The following is a 21,594-nucleotide window of genomic DNA, read 5'->3' as shown; positions in this document are numbered from 1 at the left end:
CGCATGTATTTATTTTTAATTTAAAATTACACAGTATAAAAGAAAGCCAGCAAATGGAGTGGGCGTTGTAAAAAATAATAAAGAAACCAGCAAATGGAAACACCAGGATGCCGCGCGAGGTGGCCCGGGCTGTGCTTAGGAAATATCGCTGTGCCGACTCCCAGTCCTCTCCCTGCTTGATCAGCCTGTCTTCGGGGATCGTGAAAGGTGGAGGGGGCGGAGGAAAATAGGGGTGGAACGCCAAGGAAAATATGGAAAGAGCCCAAAAATAAATGCGGAGAAAATACAATGTAAGAAGAGGGTGAGGGGCAGGGAAGGAAGAGATGCCCCGAGGGTCCCTTTCACATCTTCCCATGCACGACTGGTATGTAAGTGAAAATTTTCACCATGGCCGTGGATGAAGCATACACGTCTTGTTAGCTGAGAATCCCAAGAGGTAGGAAACATGGAATCTCTTTACAGAAGACTCCTGTTGTTCCTAATATTTACCCAGCTATATATACACAGATGGGTACCAGCACAAAAGAGCTAAACTTTCAAATCACTGCCGAGCCAAAGCTGTAGATACTAGTTACAAAGAACACATAAGCCAGTGTGTCCCTAGCGTCTGCCAGAACCCCAGCTCTAGGGGACGTTAATAAAACGCTGTCCCAAGAGTGGAGCCCACGGTAAAACCAGGTCGACTGCATGCTTTCAGTGCTTCCCCAAACTGCCGCCTGAGAACTCTTTCTTTTAAGCACGGTGCTCACTGGCGTGCCTCAGAATGCGATTGGGGAAGACAGTTTATTCAAGGGTTGTTTCTCCTCCTCAGTGTTGAGATCGGAGAATAGATACAGGAAGTAGAAACTACGCCACAGAATACTATACCCGAGAGAACTGTCTCAGCACCTGCATTAGGGCAAAAAGAAGAACGGTCAGGTGTTGTGGCTAAAGAAACCCCCCGAAGCGGCCATATCCTCCAACGTATTAGTCCTAGAACAGAATCCAGAAATAATACATACAGTTCATCCCCTTCACTGTACTGATAAGAAAACAGAGCCCCAGATAATTCTCAACAGAGAGACAAGAGCTAGCACTTGGGAGCCGGGACTCTGGAGCCACAATGCCTGGGTTCAACCCCCAGCACTCTGCAGGGCCTCGGGCAAGTTACTTGCCCTCTCTGGGCCCCCACCTACCATTTTCCACTTCTGGAAAATGAAGACGGTAGTCTCTACCCTACAGAAATGCAAAAGGATTAAGCGGGCTGGTATTTGTAAAGCGTGCAGGCCAGTACCTGATACGCAGTGAACGCCGGGCAAGTGTTTCTTTAAGTAAAATAAAATTACTGGGGCCTCGGAGTCCTAAACTGAGGCACCCTGACTCCCACGTTACCGTTCTTACACAACACTTCCACTCTAATAAAACAGTAATTTAAAAAAGGGAAACCGAAAGGATAATGGTTCGACCATCATCAAAAAGTCAATGTTAATGGGAAGTTAATAGGCCCAACGTTGCCAGAGCAAATCTCAAGAATTCAAATAACACTTCTCCCTCCAGAAACACACACTGTGTAATTAAAAATATATATATGGGCCAGGAAGGCAAGGGATACATTGTTGTTGTTGTTGTTTTCTCTTCTTGCCAGCCTGAAGGTTCTAGAAAGATTAGGTCATTTTTTAACAGGATGTTCACAGCCAGCACTGGGGTGGGGGCGGGGGGTGGGGACCACAGATTCAGAACGCAGGAGGGTCAGGAGAGAAGAGTCCAAAGTGGGATGTACGGGAGATCAAAGGAAAATGGGGGTGTTTCTGGCAGCAAAGTGGATAAAATCGGGATGTGAGGGTGGGCTGAGGTTCCTCTCTCCCCTTTAATTTGTTTTCCAGCAGGTGTGCTGGGCAGAGGAGAGAGCTGACTCCTTAAATACAGGCTGTTCTTAAGTCAAATGGCATTAGCTGCCTTGTGCTGGCACGTGAGTTTCAGCCCGAACGCCGAAATGCGTATTTGCTAACTGGGGCGTGGAGAAGGCTCTCAACAGAGAAGGGGCAGGAAGGAGGGAAGGAAAGGAGACTGGCCGCCTGGCCGCCACCGTCCCCTCTCCCTCACCAATCACAGAGGGTAATGCTGGGCGGAGACGATGAACTGCCCATGACATCTTGTTCACCTGATGCTCCTTGGGTGCAACCGGCCCCTCCTGAGCCGGGGAAGGACATTTCCAAGTATTCGGTGAGGGGAGCGCGAGGGTAAGCAATGCACATAACCGTGCTGGAATATTCGAGACTTATAGTCACCCTGTCCATCTTGACGGGATGCCCATGACCTTCCTTTTTCCTGCCTTTTTGGCTGGGATCTCGGGGAAATAAGTCCCTCAAAATATCCTAATGCCTTTCTTGGTCTCCCCAAGAAGGGCTCTCCGCTCTGGTCTATGTCTACACTCCATACATAAGCCAGGAATGCAACAGAACTTTCTCAGGAAGCCACAATAGGTGCCACTTATCGAGTATTTACAATGCAGCAGGCAGTGTATACAACACTACCTCATTGAATCCTCCAGACCACCCTTTAAGACGGGTATTATTACCCCCACTTTCAGGCGGAACAAGAGTCTGGAAGCAGTTAAGGGCTTTGGCTAAGGAGACTCCCAGAGCAGATAAGCAGTAGGACCAAGATTCAAGCCCAGTCCCCACACACTTGTCCCTATTCTGTGCCGCTTCAAACCCTTGTCATTCTCCCCCAAAGGAACAGCTGAGGATATCTGCAGACATATATGTAGCCCATTGGGTCACCATGTAAAGCTCACAGATTCCTGGGGCGCCTGGATGGCTCAGTTGGTTAGGCGACCGACTTCGGCCCAGGTCATGATCTCACGATTCGTGAGTTCGAGCCCCGCGTCGGGCTCTGTGCTGACAGCTCAGACCCTGGAGCCTGCTTCCGATTCTGTGTCTCCCTCTCTCTGCACCTCCCCTGCTCATGCTCGCTCTCTGTCTCTCAAAACATAAATAAATGTTAAAAAAAAATTTTTTTTAAGGCTCACAGATTCCTGTCCCTGGCTTCCCAGGAACTGTGGGCCTTAGGTTTTTGTTTAGTGCAGCTTCTTCAGAGTGGAAGTTCTAAACAGACACCCCAGGAGGAAACGTGGCCAGACATGACAACGGGGAACAAGGGGATCACGGCCGGGACATTTCTCTGAACCCTTTCCTCCTCCTGCACAACCTCCAGATGACAAACAATAGGACACAATCAGAATCAAGGAAGGCTCCCAGCAAAACAAAACCTGACCCCAGCCTAGCAAGCATTCACTTACTTTAGTTACCTGGGTTCCCCAGGTTTACGGCTTAAAGAGGCAACTGCGTCCAAGGTCCCTGGGTCTGCTGTTGCCTCAAAGCCCCAGCTTGTGAATCATCTCTGGAGCCCAGGCACCGGCCTTCCTTTCCCATCAACTAGGGGATTCATTTCATCATGCCACGTGCCCCTGGGTATCAGTTCACACGTGTGCCTTCGAACGCTTCTCCACGTACAGCTGACGTGGCTTCCGGGCACTCTGCAAGTCCCAGACTCAGTTCCAGGGTTGAGATTAAAACAGCAAAGAGACCCTCAGACCTGCAGCCAGAAGAATGCCGCTCACTTCCCCACCTGCGGGAAGCCCATCTCCCTTCAGAGCCTCACCTGGCCGCATTCGAGAGCTGGGAGTGTTATCACCTGTGGCCGGCCCACCGGCCGTCCCAGGGTGTAGGAGGGGACAGTGGCGCCCCACCCAGATCCCCTTTCGCCAGGCCCGTGGCCCCATCCTCCAGCTGCTGTGAGCCCTGGCTGCTAGTGGCTCACAACTGACCCCTCGTCAGAGTTGCCCTTGGCTGATGAGAACCGCCTTGCCTGGGACCTTAGGCCCGTGGCCTCCCCGTGGAGTCCCGGCCACTGATGGGCCGACGCGGTGCACCAGAGCCTTCTCTCTGTAGATCCGAGCAAAGCTAGGCTGGATCTCACACCACACTGTAACTCAGCGAGGTCCCCTTCCCCATCTGCTTCCTTCACACCCTTACACGTTTCCTCTGGAGTGCTCTCCCGGCAAGTCCCGTGCTCTACAATCCCTGTCTCGGGCCCTGCCTCTAGGGAACCCGACCGGAGACACAAAGGTAAGCAGGAGAGTAAAACAGTACGGTGAGGCACCCCACAGTAAGAAGATTCTGGATGTAATGCAACTGGTGCTGGGTTGCGCTTTCAAACAGGCCCAAGGCAAAGTTCTTATTCAGGAACCTCCGTGGTGTGGCATCTTACATTTGGGACTGATTCTTTGGTCCTCACTTGCATACCAGGAGGGGGGGGGGGTCACCGTCCTAGGGATTCAGGTTGCTACGTTCAAAGTGTAAAACAATTACAGCCTCACCAAATTTCACCCATTAAGTTTTCTGTATCTGCCACCAACACAGGGAGAGGAAGTATAATATGAGCCTTCAGTGGGTGAGCAGGTTAGAAAGCCTCACTTAACTGTCTAGAAGGGAGAGAGAGAGAGAGAGAGAGAGAGAGAGAGAGAGAGAGAGAGAGAGAACATCCGGCTAACACAGATTTCTACACTGCTATGGTTTGAGCAAGGTCAAGGCTAGGGTCTCTTTGATGTTTCTGCACAATCACTCTGATCTAACCACCAGGGAAGTCTGGCCTTGGCTGAACATTTTGTTTCTCCAGCTGCTCAGGGGACTATCACACCGGACCTGCGGCTCAGCCACGCGGCCCGGGTCATGTGTCATTTGGTATACCCAAAGCTACACAGCAGGGCTGAGCCCCGAACCATGCCACGCAAAGACTGTTCAGCTATACCAAGTAGAATGGATGGCAGGAACCTCTTGACTGCCGCGCCTTAAATTGCAAAATTATGCGGTATTAGGTGCCCCGAGCTTTGAGTTACGCTTTGTGCGAACAGTTCCTCCTCTGCAACCTTGGGGCGAGGCAAGATTTTATCAGGGGACGAACCGGGTGGAGGCAGGTGTGGGAGGCCATCAAAGGGATAGATCTGTACCTCCTTCGCGATCCCCATGGGGACAAGATCAATAAAGTTGAGGGGAGGAGATGCCACTGAAACAGCCACTTTGGAGAGTCATTTGGCAATATCTAAAAAGCTCAAGAGAAACAAACCCTCGGCCCCAGAAATTTAATTCCTAGCTCTATACCCTAAAGCAATGGTTGCCAATGTTGGCTGCACGTTGGAATTATCTGGGGGAGCTTTAAAACAATACAGGTGCCTAGTTTCCACCCCCCACCCGAGTGATTCACATTTCACTGGGCTGAGCGCAGCCCGGCATGGGACTTTTAAAGGCTCCCTAGACGATTCTGATGTGTAGGAAAGGTTGAGATCCACTGCCTAGAGACCTTTTCCCCTATGTGTCGTAAGGACATTTGACATAACTGTTTGTGGCAGCACTGTTCGCAGGAGCAAGAAACTGAAAGTAACTCAAATACCCATTGATAGGAGAGTGCAAAAATAAATTGCACGGTATTCCTTTAAGAGCATTCCTCGGGGCGGTGACAGAGGCACAGGGTTAGAGGTGTGCGTACCAATATGTTTAAACCATAAAAGCGAGTTACAGAATGACACATGCAATATTCTATGATTTATGCAAATTTTAAAGCATGTCAACTCTGGTTTCGAATATACACCTATGTGGTAATACCACTGAAACATATCGAGGTGAGGGCTGATAAGCACAAAAACGAGGATACCAGTTACCACTGGGGCGGGGGGCGGGTAATCAGATTAGACAGGGAACATGGGGGCTTTCAATTCTAACGATAACATTTGCTTTCTCGAGACGAGTACAAAGCAAGCATGGCAGGAGCGTTAGCTTTGATAGAGTTGGACGGTGGGTACACGGCTGTTATGTTATTCTCTGTTTGAAGGCTTGCATAATAAATATTTAAAGCTACAGAACATAAAAGCGATCAAGCTGATAAAATGACTCGACATACGCATGAGCCTCAAATTCATCGTAAACCCAACAGTACAGAGAGTAACTCCCTGAACTGAAACAAAACCTTGAATATACTTTATTATTTAGGCTTTTTCAAGTCCCCAGAAGAACTCCAAGACATTAGTTGCCCTGCTATCAAATGCTGCCGTGTGTATTAAAAACAAAAAGGCACCTGTCGAAGGAAATGAACGGGGTACTGTACATTTTGCGTGTTCCCACCCATTCAGCAAGCATTTCTTTTTTTGAGAACCCATTGTGAGCCTGGCCCTGAATGAGGTGTAGGGTTTCCCTTTTATCTCTTCCCAATCACGAACCCAAATGACCGTGAGTTTCCCTTTTCACTGCTAAGAGTTCACAAAACTGTGCTATGAACCACAGAAATGATTTTTTCTTATTTATGCCAGGGTTTTCCCATTTCTGGTTTAAGGGCATCAGATGTCTCCAATTATCTACACAGAAGGTTGTGGAAAGAGAGAAAAAAGATCCTGTAAACAAGCTTACCTGTAAGGCAGAAACACACATGGAAAACAGAACCCTGGGGGTGGGGGGAGGGCAGCGAGCAGAGGAAGACGACAATTCTGCAAAATGCAGCAAACAGGGAGAGGACCTCACAATACTACAAAGGTTGAAATGAGTATTTTAATCCGGCTAATCGAGTAGTATCCAGAAGAATGAGTGACGTGTGCCAGTCCTCTGGGTCTATCAGCTTGTTGCCAAAGCAGTTCTCCTGGCAGGGCACTTGGCATGGTTCTCTTTGACATCTGCTTGCCAAGATACCCACTGACGCAGTCCTTTGTTGGGTCACTGGAGCTTTGGTCTCTGGGTCCCAAAAGCAACACAAGTTTCTGTCTGGGCCTCAGTGTGCAACTGGACCAATCTAAACCACTTTCTCTCACCTTTGCAAACTCCTGAGCAACTCCATTTTTTTTTTTTTTTGGTTCCGAAGAAATGAATCGCTTGACAAAGCTGTAGGACAGGCGAGGAGGCAAATGTGTGTGTGTGTGGGGGGGGGGGGGGGGAACGCCATCAAGGAACCAGGGGAAAACAGGGCTCCCTGGAGGAGGAAACCCTGAAGGCATTAACTTAGTTCTGGGAGTGTACCCACACCTAGGAGTAGGAGATGCCATGCTGACCCTGGACGTGTTACCCCCAGATCCACTCATTATCCTCCCCTGCTCTGCTGGGCATCACAAGCAGGGCTCACCCCGTGGGCTCTAACTTCCAGGTCCACCGGCTTCTAGCAAGGCTCAGCCAATGGGAGGCACCGAGAGGAGGCTGGAGGGTGGGAGGAGGAGAGAAGTCAGGGTATCTCTCCTTTCACTCTTAGTCCACGGCCATGTCTCCTCGCGGGTCCCAACTCCCACCAGGCTGGCTCACCAGTTCTGACCTCCTTAAGGGGCCTCCAGCCCTCGGGTTCTGGTAGTATTGCTTCTTTCCTCTCTCCCTCCAGCTTAAGAGTGGTAGCAGCTTCCTGCTGTTGCTGAACTCTGGCTTACCTCGCCATTCTGTTTGGCTTACCTCGCCATTCTCTGTTTGGCTTCTCAGCTCATCCATGGGCAGTGTGACCAATTCCCTGTATTAAATTCTCCCTGTGTGAAATTCCTAGAGTGGTTCCATTTTCCTGGTCAAATGCTGAATGGGACGAGCATTTTGAGGCAGCTATGTACCAATGAATTTACACCTGACTTATATGTTACTATTGGCTGATATATGCTAATAGGCATTTATTTGGTTTTCAGTCAGAAGACCTAGGCTCATATCCCTGCTCTCACACTGCCTAGGGGTATCCCATTGGGCATTTACATAACCTTTCTAAGCCTTGATTTTCTCACATTTAAAATGGAGCTAACAGTGTTCATCTTATTGGACTGCTGAGAAGCTTAGATAAAATGATGTATAGGAAAGGATCTGTATATATACAGAATTGTAAGCAAACCTAAGTATTACTGTACTATAAGCAGTATTATTAAGTTTTTGGTCTGCAGGTAACATTTTTATAAAATGACTCATCTCATAAATATGGAATGTTTGCTCTTTCCTATCCACTCATCTCCAAAGGGCAATTTTTATAAGATATTTTAAAGAGAATATTTCCCTTTCTTTTATAGAAATGTTTACCATGTAAATACACAGCCAGGCCAAGATAGAAGTAGGATTGCTGAGCTCTGTTGGAACAAGCCCCAGGTAAACACAGTGTACCATGTAACGGATGTGTGAGGCAGACTGGGGAGTGTTGGTAGGGAGGGGGGCAGCGAGGAACATTCACCTTGGCCATGACTACTCTCTGTCTGTAGTTATTAAAAAGTTTGAGTTCCGCCTCCCTGCATGGGCCAGTTGCTTGAAATCCCTCCAGATTAGGGAAAAGTGAGGTTAAAAGGGCAGATTGCCCCAAAGGGTGCGACTACCCTTGAGCTGAACTAACTTGAGCCTCTTAGTCAAGGTTACAACTACAAGAAGTGGACGTGATCACACCCAGGGCTGAAGCAGGCCCATGTCCATGTGACATGACTCTTGCCCACGTGAAAACATATGCAAAGTTTTGTTTTGTTTTTTAAGATTTCCCCCACCAGTCTTCTAATACCTACATCAGGGGAGAAAAATTTAAATTCCACAATCAAAGGCCCCAAGTTCTTAGGGAATGGAATGCTGTGTGATCACTAATACTGGATGTTTTGCCTGGGAGCAGGATCTTAGGAGACAGGGCATGCGACGCCCTGGAAGGAGAAAGATGACACAGAAAACAGGGGAAAGGTGCAATGGTGAAGGCACCAAACGGCTCTTCCCACCTCACGCATTTTCCAAGCCTTCTCCGTGATTATGATCAAAGACGAGGGAAAAGATTTCCAAAACAAGTCAAAGTCATCAGAACTTTTAAAAGACGAACAAATGTCATTCCCTCACATTTTGGAAAGACAGCCATGGGGAATTAGCCTAGGAGTTATCCAAAGTATGCTCTGTACCCCATAGGGGAGTCATTACCTCATTTAACTTTTCTATGATGCTACGAGATACGGCTCATGCACCCCACTTTTCAGATGAGAAAATCGAGGCCTACAGAACCATTCAGTGGGCAAACCAGGGTTCACACAGTGAACTAGTGACCCACAGTGAGTACATTTCCCTGCCCTGTCCTGCCCTCCTGGTGGGCGAGGTCCTGGAAATCACAGCGGGAGGCTCTTCCGGGCTGGCATTGTCAGTCCTCCGGGTTAAGGGGGACAAGCACTCCTTAAACTGTGACGGTCCCTACACAATCACCTGCGAATCTTGTTAAAATGCAGATTCTGATGCAGTAGGTGTGGGGTGGGGCGCGAGATTCTGGACTTTGAGCATGTTTCCAGAAGACATCACCAGAGACACCATTTTGAGTAGCAACCTCACACCTCCCCATAGCCCACCTTTCTTCTTTCAGCCACTCACCCACTCAAAATGCATCATTTACTAAGCACTTACTATATGCCATGCACTGTGCTGGGAGCTGGGGGGTGCAGCTGCGGGCAGGCAGACGAAGCCTTTTCTCTCCCGGGATTTACATCGTGGTGGAAAGAGACAGAAAACGTACGCCAAAGTGAACAAACAAGTAATACATCGTTAGATACATGCTGGGAAGCACAGAACAGTGACTGGGAACAGGGTTCTCTGACGCCAGTCCACATTCCTGGGATACTGATCCCCGAAGGGAACCGGAACAGCACTTGTGAATCAATCTAATGGCACTTCTCAATCAACCCTCCCACAATCCATCAAGATTTAGTGGCCCATCTGCTATTTATAAATCAAAATCTGCGATGAAATTACATAGTCTGGGATTTGCTTCAAAATACTTTGGGAAGGGGAAGTAGGTGAGACAAAAATTAGCTTTGAGTTGATAGCAGATAAAGCGGGGAAATGGGGACCTGGGGGAGAGTCATCATATTGTTCTGGTGACTTTATTATATGTTTGACATTTTACAAAATTAAACAGAATTAAAGTATGTAAGTGGGAGGAGTAGAATACCTGCCCTCAAAGAACTTACAAACCATCACGCAGCCTGATTCTCCACCAGGGGTCCTTAACCTAGAATTCAGGGGGTCTGAGAATTCAGAGGCGAATTTTAAAATTTGATTTCACTCACCTATAACTGAAACGTCACATTTCTATCAGTTATGCATGCAAGCAAAAACCATAACGGTATCAGCAGGACCTATGCCTCCATCACCAATAGAAACCACAGGCATTTTCAGGGCGCCTGGGTGGCTCAGTCGGTTGAGCGTCCGACTTCAGCTCAGGTCATGATCTCGTGGTTTGTGAGTTCGAGCCCTGCACCGGGCTCTCTGCTGTCAGCACAGAGCCCGCTTCAGATGCCCTGTCTCCCTTTCTCTCTCTGCCCCACTGTGTGCTCTGTCTCTCAAAAATGAATAAACATTTTTTAAAAGTTAAAAAAAAAGAAAAAGGAGGGGCGCCTGGGTGGCTCAGTCGGTTAAGCGTCCGACTTCAGCTCAGGTCACGATCTCGCGGTCCGCGAGTTTGAGCCCCGCGTCGGGCTCTGGGCTGACGGCTCAGAGCCTGGAGCCTGTTTCCGATTCTGTGTCTCCCTCTCTCTCTGCCCTTCCCCCGTTCATGCTCTGTCTCTCTCTGTCCCAAAAATAAATAAACGTTAAAAAAAAAAAGGAAACGACAGGCACTTTCATATCATAGTAACTGTTGTTACAGGTGCCACCAAAGATCACTCCTTTACCCCTTCAACTAGACCTTGATAATCAGTGGGTTGATGAGAAGCTCATATTTTACTATGTCACAAGTTCACATTTTAATAGCTATATTTCTTCAGTAACCATATTTAATAACTCTTGGTCCCTTGTAATTCCAGGTATTTTTATATTGTCAAATCCCAGTGTGACAAGGGTCCAGGCTTCACCAGTCCACCACAGGGGTCCATAGTAAAGTTAAAAACCCCAGCCCCAGGCCAGGTTTCCAGGACCAGGAGGGAAGGCATATCTCCACCACCTGCCACGCCCCCCTCACACCCACAGGAGGCCTCGCCTGCCCAGAGAGGCAATAAATCGCTCATCCCCCCCCCCATAGAAAAATGTAGCTCTCAAGCCCAAATGTCATCCTGACTGAAGTCATCAGAATGGGGGGCAAGGGGCTGGAAGCATTTGGAAGTTTCCAGTGTCTTGGAGATCGGCCCCGACTTTAGTATGCAAGAGAATTCAGGCAATGGGTTAAGAAATGTCGGGCCATGGGCCAAATAAGAGGAACGTTCCCCTCTGCTTGTCCTTTCTCGATCATCTGTGCCCTGTGTACGGGAATCTACCTTCAGCGGAAACTCCTGAATGACAGGGGTAGAACGGTCAGATTCTCAAAGGCAAGAAGTTGGGAGGTGGGAGGGAAGGGGCAGGTGAGATGACAGCAGAACTCAGGTGAGGAGGAATACATTAACCGGATTTTTGTCGGCTTGGAGACATTTTCAGACCAGTCGCAAGGACAGGAGAATCTATTGGCCCAAGTCCCCCAGCTGACGAGGAGCAAGCACGGGGTTATGTTCAGAGCTGCTGGTTTGCACAGTATTCGGAGACCGGGAACTTCCAACTCCCTGGAGCGCCCTCAAACCGGTGGCTTTGGGGTGAACAAGGTGCTCACACCCAGACACCGTATTAAAGTGTGGACTTCCAGCTGGGGCTGTTGGGTCTCCATGCGACCAAACACCCCCGGGGCTGTGCGTCCTCCCTGGCTGCGGGACACGGAGACTTGTGGCTTGGGTACACCTGTTAACACGCCTGAAAGAGTCCCCTTCACTTCCTCTGGTCTTTCATCAGGGGCTAAAATTACAGCCACTGAGCTGGCCTCGCCCTTCTGAGCCTGTAACCCGACACCATGGGACAGCCACAGCGCCCAGGGAGGAAGAGAGTGAGGGCGGGTGCATGGGGGAGGGACAGGGACACTCGGGGACATGTCATGTCATGAGAAACGAAGGACTCGGCATCAATCCCGTGCCAGGGAACCAGGGCACAGATCCCCGGGCCAGAAAATAAGTAAGTAAGTAAAGTAAAAGGCTGCCCTGTGGAGTGGGAGCCCTAAATTAGAAGCCTCCCAAGGACTAAACGCAGAATTATAAAGCAAAAGTAGCTTGACAACTGCTGAGTTGCTCCTTATTCACAGAGCGGGGCCAGGGACTCCGTACAGGCTCAGCCGCTCCCCAGCTGTGTGAAAATGGGAGAGAGCAAGACCTCCCCTACCTGGGCTCCCACCAAAGTTAAACAAGCCAATCCCTGTGCTAGCATGTCACAGACATTAAGGTACTCCAAAGTCATTAAGCACGCTTCTTGCCGTCTACCGTGGAAGGCCAGCGTGGTGAAGAGAGCAGGTGTTGGGATCGCGCCGCCGGGTGTGAATCCTGGCTCAGTTGCCTCCTACATGTGTGTCCTCTGGCAAGCGCGTCAGCAATTCTGTGCCTCAACTTTCTTATCTGTCAAATGGAGCTTAAACATAACAGCACCTACCCCCGAAAGGCTGTCGTGATAATAAAATCCACGTATTCACGTAAAATGCTCAGAGCGATGGCTGGCACAGAGTAACCTCCAACACGCGGTGGCTATTATCAGAGTCTGGATTACCGTTCGGTGATTATTCATTTCCCTCATGGTCCCACTGAAGGCAGCGTATACTTCACCACCCATGGCTTTTGGGCTTGGTCATATGACTTGCTTGGCCAAGAAGAAGTTGGAAAATCTGATGTGAGCTAAAGCTTAAGATGGGCTTATGCTCTGGGACTCGCCCTCTTGGGCTTCTGCCACTGCTGTGAAAAGAAAATGCCCCAGAGTTAGCCCACCAGTCCCAGAAGGATGAGAGCCATGTGGAGCCGACTGGAACCAAACCCAGAGACTAGAGCCAAACCCAGACTAGATGAGCCAACTTGCAGACCCACAGCTTAAGTAGACTCACTGCAGCTGATGTGCAAAACAAAAAGCCTGAGACTACACACTTCTTGCTGTATGCTACTGATTTGGGGGCTCATTTGTTACACAGCCATGGCTGACTGATCGTTACTATTACTACTACTACTTTTATTATTATTTTAGAATAAACAGCTTGGACACTTTGGAGGTTTTAATACTAAATCTTAAAACACACTCCATTCCATTTTTGGACAACTCTCACTATGAAAAAGAAACAACAGGCAAGATGGTTGTCTGGCCACTATAGGATATATGAAACAAGCGTTCGTTCATTTGCTCAACCACCCTTTACTGAGCACCTAGTACACGTAGACACCACACTAGGTGCTGGGGAAACATACGCTTCAGAGTGATCTGCGTTTAATTCCTGCAGCTAAATCATCTTCCCCCGCCTGATATGCTGATCCTTAGGAAGCCAAGTCATGCCCTGTAATGCATTAGTCCTGGCCAAGGGGAGGAGGGCTGGCGTGCCACGATCACCCCTGGAATCCACCAAAGTCTTTAAGCAGCCATGTGTCTGCTCCGCAGGAAGGCTGTCACTGTCCAGGATCCTCTCAGCCCTGTAGAAAGTTCTGCAGCCTCCAAACTGTCACTGATGTTCAGAATCCAAAGCGCTGCCATCTTTTTCCTGGATAAACCCCAGCTCACACCTAGGATCGGAAAGGCAGTAAGTCGTGTCTCTCTCTCCCTCGGGCTAAAGCAGTCCCGGTCTTTAACAGCCAACTGTTTTTCTGAGGCTCAGGGGAATTGAAAATCAGTCCATCTGGAAACTCCTCCAATAGCTTATGCTGTTTAGAACCTGGCAGGAGCAGGGATCAAGGGCTGGGCCGCTCTTTTATCATCCCTTCGATGTAGGCCATCTAAGAGTCTATTATCCAACCCGGGCTAACTGGCAAAACTCCAGGTCAGTACATTTCAGAGGCAGAGGGCACCTCAGAAGCCATTTCACCCTCGCCGCCCTCACAGCTCTCCGCCTCGGCCCCGGGGATAAAGAAAGGGTTTAGTCTGCAGATTATTCCATTTGGCCTCCACTGTGAGCCACGAAATGATGAACCTCGTGTGTAGAATGTTTACAACTCTCTAGAAGGCATATTTCTTTTCTTAAGCGCAACATAGACGGTGGTAGCATAAAAATAACTGGCGAGTGTTTATTTTTGCTAAGCGCTCACCTGGCTTCCAGAAATTTAAGATGGATGCCCTGTGAAGTTGGAATTCAGGCACCGAGGCCTGAGCCTGGCGCTGGGTAGGTAACCTGGGGACCTCTGTAGACCTATCGGAGCATAGTTGCCTCAAGCTTTAAATTGACCATAAATCTCAGCTTTTCCTTTCCATCATGCTTCTTCCGAGGACAGCTGTAGCTGCCAGTACGTGTACCATGAGACATTCTCACCATCGGGGGTGAAGGCGGCGGAGGGGGGTGGGGGCATGTCACAGCACTGATTTGGAAACTACCGCAGTGTCACGCTCCTGCGTCCCATTCCGAAACCAGTGTCGGCTCCTGTGGCGATCCGTCTTTTTAGTCTGTGTTTTTGATGCTTTCACATCTGGGGCATTGATGACCTCGGAGGGACTGCCTCAGCCAGGGCTAGCGAACTCCGAGCGCGAGCCAACATTTCACCTGGGAGCATGTTTCTCCTACACAGGCTAGCCAATCCACGGTCAGGCTCCCATCCACCTCCTTTGTGACGCTCTCACAACTCCAGGCCGTTCCGCGCCGCCCTAATCACGCCGGGTCAGGTGCTACACAACCAGCTCCTATCTTCCGGAGCTCACTACAGTTATTCAAACTGGCCAATCCAAATCTGCTTCCTTTGTCCACCCGTTCCTTCCTGATCAACCCCGGTGCTTGTCCGTGTACCCCACCGCCCCGCCCCATGGCACGGCTGGTCTCTCCTCTTGGGCTCTGTGACTAACAAACTATCTTTTCGTGGCCAACCATCTCCTGATTTGTTGGCCTCATCATACCTGAGTCACAATAAAATGTACATTTAACAATAGCGTCGGTGCCCAGGAAGGGGGTGGGCGATGGACGACAAGCAAGTCAGCCAACACCTGTGTCACCAAGGTAACGCGGCCCCTCCCATCGCCAGGCAGTTGTTCAAAGCCTTTCTTTTGAAGGGGTGAGGGCTGGGAAGGCATGAGGAGCAAAGGGGCATGTTCAAGGGCAAATGTTTAACCGCTAGTTTTTAAAATAATAATGCCCTGATTAGTCGTGCGTACATAGGGATTCCATCACGTAAATATTCCGACCGCGGCTGTCAAGCTACCAAAATGAGAAGAGGCCCTGACTGTCTGCTGGGGGCTGTGGGGACTTCCCCAAACGTGGCCCCAGACACCCAAGAGTTATAAAGACTCCTTGATGCTCCCAGAGGCCAGGCTTTCAGGAGAGATAGGAGCCTCTCTTCTCAGAGAAATACAGACAATCCAGGAAAGAATGCCCCTGCCAAGGGCTTTTCAAAGCCTTGGGGGCAACTGCAGCTCGGGGCATGCGGGGCGTCAGAGAGAGAACCCGCGCTCTGGTGTCACAAAGGCCTGCGTGCGGCCCTGAGTGCGTGAGTCAGTCCGACTCCGAGCCTCGCTTTCCTCATCTGCAAAATGGGAAATGACAACTCCAACTCTGCTGGGCTGTAGTAAAGGGTACGAATAACGTCCGTTCAGGACTTAGCACGACGTCTGACACACAGCTTCTTAGCTCGGTCAAGGAAACCGTGTGTAGTCTTCTTCTGTGAATTTGTGACTGAAATCTGGTATTTTCTTCAATTATGAATGGAGGCAACAAACTGCGGAGATATTAGCAGTAGTTGTGAGTTTGTTGCCAACAGAGATTATGGGTATTTTCATATTCCATTATAGTTAATACCTTGAAATCCTATTCCACAGCACTATTACTTCAAGTTACAATGGTCATTGGATTCATCACTAATTCTTATGATTTAATGTATTAATCAAGAAGTGTACATCTATTAAAATATCACTAACTTACAAAATATTTGGAGGGGTACCTGCATGGCTCAGTCGATTAAGCGTCCAACTTCAGCTCAGGTCATGATCTCACAGTTCAAGAGTTTGAGCCCCACGTCGGGCTCTGTGCCGACAGCCTGCAGCCTGCTTTGGATCCTCCATCTCCCTCTCTCTCTGCCTCTCCCCCGCTCATGCTTGCATGCTCTCTCATGCTCTGTCTCTCTCTTTCAAAAATAAACATTAACATTTTTTTCATTAAAAAAAAATAAAAGATAAAAATATTTTGATAGTTGTGTTTCAATATACTTGGCTTCAGCGATAAGCCTATGGATTGTACTTTGCGCTTTGAGAAACCTTATTCTGAAAAGGGATCCCTACATTTTATCAGATTGCCAAAAGGGTCCGTGGTTCAAGTAAAAGTTAAGAATTCCAGGACGGATACTATAAATGGCAGCTAGATGGTGACGACGGTGATGACGATGATGGTGACTCTCACAGCTGCTGGGGCAGTAACAGCCTTGTTTGGATGAGGGCCACTAGAGCAGATGCCCCCGGAGAACATGCTAACTCCATGTACCCACGAGCTGTTGGAGCACCTAAGAAAGCCACTGAATAAAGGGGCTATGCTTGCTGCCCGGCGTTATCTCTTATCCCCTGGAAATCCCAGCCACCGTTCACCTGGCCCTAGAGAAGGCTCTCTAATCCACAATGTCACCAGGTATGAATCCCAGCTCCGTGCCCACTGACTGGGTGCTTCCCAAGTGATGTTTGTGCCCTCACTCCTGCAGGGGTCTTCCACGGCTACTCCCAGAGCCTGGGAAACATGGTTCCTGGATGTCCTCAACAGGTACCCATTGGTAATGATCTGTGGTTCAGAAAACCTAGACGTGGCATCTTTGGCCCTGGAAGACATCATGAGGGGCAGACCAAAAAGCCTCGGGGCCAGACTGTCAGCACCTGTGAGCTATTTTGCAGTTTGAGAAAACGTTTGGAAAGTAAGTTTACTAGTTAGTGTCAAGCATTGTAGAGGAAATGAAGCTTACCTCACAGAGAAGGACTTGGACAAATTGCTACCTGGGCAGCAATACTGTGTCATCTAGCTAAAACATGTTAGGAGCTCCCTACGAGATCACTGACTTGCCTCTCATCCTTCCAACTGGGAACAAGTAGGCACCGAACGTTGGCAGCAGAAATTCCACAAAGCTGTGTGTTAAATATTATTGTTATACCCATTTTAGAGACGAGAAAGCCAAAGTAAAGCTATTTTCCCAAGGTCACCCAGGGAGTAGGTGGTAGGAGCAGGATTTCAACCCAGTTCAAAGGCTCCAAAGCCTAGATTATTGGCCACTCTTCTAAACTGATGGATCCTCAGTGAACTACAAAGACTGGAGAGCTCACTGGATGATTAAGCACATTCAAAGCATATTTGGGGTAGTGGTAACTTTTGATCCTGGACAACTCTCTGGCTGTCGTGGACACATCAGCCTTGGGTATTGAACTTGAAGAGATCAAAGTGTTGGTTGATTTCATAATTGAGAGCCAAAGGATGCTTTGTCAGCTGAGTTACTATGATGTGGGCTTCAGCTGTATAGAGACAACACTTCCTGGTCCCTTGTCAACCTGTCTCTCTCATAGAGGGATGTGTCATAAAGGATCATTTCAGCTGAACTCTATGCTGCCCCGTGGTGAGTGCTCCAGAATCTCACCCCTGGGCGCTGTTAGGCTTTCTCCTTCCAGTGTCAGCGGAAAACTCCAACCTCCTTTCTCCCATATGATTTTCAAACCCACCAGGAACATTCATCACAACGTTCAACCTTTGAGCTTTCCAGTCTAAAATTCTGATAGATTCACTGATGTTCCCAGATCTGATATAAGCATTAGCCAAAATTCTTCTGCAATTTCACACAGCACCTTTGAATCCACAGAATACCTGGTAATTATTTCCCTAAGTCTTTCCGAACAATGGCATCTATTTTGACATAATCACGCACTCAGTACCAGCAATATGATAGTAAATGTTTAACAACTGACTTTCCAAAGGGGGGGGGATGGTGAAAGCCCAGATTTGTAGCATTTGCTAATTTCTGTGGTATAAATATTCACACCTTGGCTGATTTCAAGCTACCGAGTTGATGTCACTGAGCACAGAGTTGGTAAGACACAACCACAGCCCGGGAGCCAGCACCCAAACATGTTACAAAAAAGCTCATCTTTTAATAGTTCTCGGGATACCAAAAACTCACTAGGAGTTCACGATGAATAACAAGTGATTAAGAGTATTTGAGACCCAGCAAGATCTTGGGAGCTGATAGCATTGTGCCTCTTCTGTTCAAAGCCAACTTGTAAGGGCAGCAAATGCAGAGATCAGGCAAAACAACAACAACAACAACAACAACAAAAAAAAAAAAAAAAAAAAAGGGCATCCAGCTCATTCTACCACACGTCTCTCAAACACTCTATACCTGGACGAGCATTATCCCATGGTTATTCCTGAAAATAACTGTGAGACTGGTCAGTCACATACCTCTAGTTTCCCCAGTGCCTCGGAGATGAACATCAGCTTGGGGTACACATTTTTGGGCCTTGGGTTTATTTTCCCTTTGATCGTATTTATTGTTTATTTCCTTCATCATATGTGGTATGTTTTTCTGTCAATTCTTTCAAAGGTGTTCAACTCTATCAGTCAACCACTAAATGTATATAAATTAAATGAGGGCATGGATGAAATTCACATACTCTGTTAACTGCATGGAGTTGTTATGACCCACAAGAGCCTGCCCGCCACACACCCCAGCTCTCAGAGTCAACCTTAGTGGCACTCACCTCTACATGAACTCTTAAGAGGATCCTAGAGAGGGGCGCCTGGATGGCTCGGTTGATTGAGCAACTGACTCTTGATTTGGGCTCAGGTCATGATTCCAGGTTCGTGGGACTGAGCCCCATGTGGGGCTCCATGCTGAGCATGGAGCCTGTTTGGGATTCTCTCCCTCTGCCCCTTTCCCCTGTTCACACACACACTCTCTAAAAGAAAACAAAAAGAGGGTCCTAGATAAGCAAAGAGAGCAAACATTGTTCGTCATCTGGATGGTAACGAAAACAGCAACCATTGATGGTCTACTATGTGACAGATACTTGACATATGTTACAGGGAACACTAGTGCAAACACTGATGACTGAAAAATAACCACAGCCTCTTTCCCTGAGATTTACTTGAGAGGGAAAGAGTGAGGATGGCAAGAAAAGGGAAGCGGGATGACAGATAAGCACGTACCTAGGCAGAATCTTGGAAACAGGCTGGGAGAGCCTAGGAGCACTGAGAAGAACTGAGGGCGAGAAGAGTAATAACCTTCCAGCGTGCTTAGGTGTGCTTGAGAGACGAAGTGAGGCAGGTTTGGGAGGGTGGTGTGTGAACGCACGCGCGCGCGCGTGTGTGTGGTGAGAACTGTTGCTATAAGTTCTAAATTGGATCCCTTTTAGCATTTTGAGAAACAGGAACTATATTTAATCATCTGGTTGCTAGATATTTTTTTATTGTGACAGTATATCAGGAGTGGACCATGTGGGGCTCCAGCTCTATTGGGTGTAAAATATATTATCTCTGTTACTTCAAATAGTTCTTCAAGGTAGGCATTTTTTATTCCCATTTTATGGATGACAAAACAGAGGCTCAGAGGGAAGAAGCAAGGATTCTAAGACCACACAAATGATGAGTTAACAATATCCAGGCTGGGTAGAAGAGTTTAGGTGGGATGATTGGTGTAACTGTTCCAAGGAGTCGAGAAAAGTTCTCAGAGGTTCTCCTGAACTAGGAAGTAAAAGAGCTCAACACTGACACCTGCGTGCTCACTCCCCCCAAATGGGGAATGTGCCAAGCCCAAGAGGTAAGCTGTGGGAGAGACTGTGCGTGATGCCCCAATATCTATCCCCCTTTCCTACACGTTTAGGTGGGTGCAAGGCTGGAATGTGAACATGATGGTCAGTCATCTTGGACCACCGGAATAAGGGCCTCATCCTGGGAATGACAGAGGACCAAGATAGATCCTGGGCTTCTGACTGCTGTTAGATTGGATCCTTGTCAGAACAACAAAACTTTGCCTTTAATCTGATAAGCCAGGAACTTCATTCCCAGGTATATACTAAAAGAAGGGAGTGAAAAAGCCTATCAGAAGACAAGTACAAGAATATTCACAGCAGCTTTATTCATAATAGTCAAAGGCTAGAACCAACCCAGACATCCATCAATGGAAAAACAGACAAATCAACTGTGGTATGTTGATATAATGGATTATTATACGTCGATTAAAAACAAAGCACTGATCCACACCACAACACGGATGAATCTCATGAACCTATTGCTGGAAAATACACTGTGTGTGATTCCATATATACGAAGTTCAAGAACAGGCAAAACTCATCTATGGTGACGGGAGTCAAGAGGAGTTACCTCTGGGTGGAATACACAGACTGGCAGGGGGCATGACACGACCTCGTGGGGATGCTGACAGTGTTCTAGATCTTCTTCAGGGTGGTAGTCACACAGATATATACACGTGGTTAAAGTTGTAGTTATAGATGTGTATTTTTAAATCTGCCTTTTTAAGCGTTCTTCCATGTGTTTTTCTTCGAAGCAAAATGGGACAAATTCCTTGTTGCCGAAAAGCCCGGGAGTGCGCGCGCACTCACGTGCACGCTCCTCAGTTCGAATACCATGGAAAACATACTTTACTCACTACAAATAATTTCACTATCAGACGCACAAAGGGGAAATTAATTTGTGGCTACGTGCTGAAAGAAAAAATAAGCAAGTGACTCCCCAAATCCGGCAAACACAGTATCTCTTTCCAGAAACAAAGTTCCCATGGATGCAAGGCCAGAAGCAAAAAGAGAAGAAAAAAAAGCCACGTCAGAGGCAGCAAAGTTTGTCTTTTCCTCTTCAAATGTCAGTGCCCACCGATCACTAAATCACTCCCACAGCTTATTAAAGTAAATGTCACAGAAAGTTACAGACAGCACTTTATTCATTAAATGCACTTGAAGAGCTTTCTGGGGGAGAATTTTCTTTTAAATCACATAGGAGGGTTGCATGGCACACCGGCCAGGAGGTCATTCCTAACGCCGGGTGCTGGATGAGATGCTTTCATTCTCAGGCTACACTAAAAAAAGGAGGAATGTAAAGTCAAAGCTGAAAGGGAGCTTACTTGCAATGCATTCATCTATCTCAACCGGCATGCATGAACTCCCAGGAGCAGACAGTAGCAAGTGCTAAGAAAGTCAGGGACCCATCTTCCTAGACCATCCCTTTTGCTCCAGGGTAGGTAGGACATACCTATCATGAAGAGCAAATTCACACATATCATAAATGCCAAATCATCACGCGTGTTTCAGCTAAAGCTTCAGAGTAATTCTGTACTTGGAAACTTGAACCCCAAACCATCTAGGTATTAATTCTCTTTACCATCAGAATCACGTCAGTGGAAAGTCTCAGAAGTCATATCTAGAGCTGCAGAGTCGACTGTGGCATTCAAATTTAAATTTAAATTCATTAAAATTTTAAATAAAATTAAGGCAGATTAAAAATCCAGTTCCTCAGTTGTGCTAACGCCATGGTAGGCACTCAATAGCCATAGTGGCCAGTGGTTACCATGATGGACAGCACAGATACGGAATATTTCCATCACCACCTAGAGTTCTATTGGACAGCGCTGGTCTAGATTACAAAAATCTGTTTAATCTAAAGAGATGCTTCAAGATCCTTCCC

General features: G+C 47.9%; 1 protein-coding gene across 2 annotated transcripts in view; it reads right to left on the bottom strand.

Annotated features, from left to right (window-relative positions):
• NHS (NHS actin remodeling regulator) overlaps positions 1-21,594 on the bottom strand; it is a 339,891-nt gene that overhangs the window by 218,058 nt on the left and 100,239 nt on the right. The window lies entirely within an intron of this gene.

The sequence above is a fragment of the Prionailurus bengalensis genome, chromosome X, assembly GCF_016509475.1.
Source record: "Prionailurus bengalensis isolate Pbe53 chromosome X, Fcat_Pben_1.1_paternal_pri, whole genome shotgun sequence".
Classification (NCBI taxonomy): Eukaryota; Metazoa; Chordata; class Mammalia; order Carnivora; family Felidae; genus Prionailurus; species Prionailurus bengalensis.
This window is presented reverse-complemented; position numbering and strand designations above follow the sequence as displayed.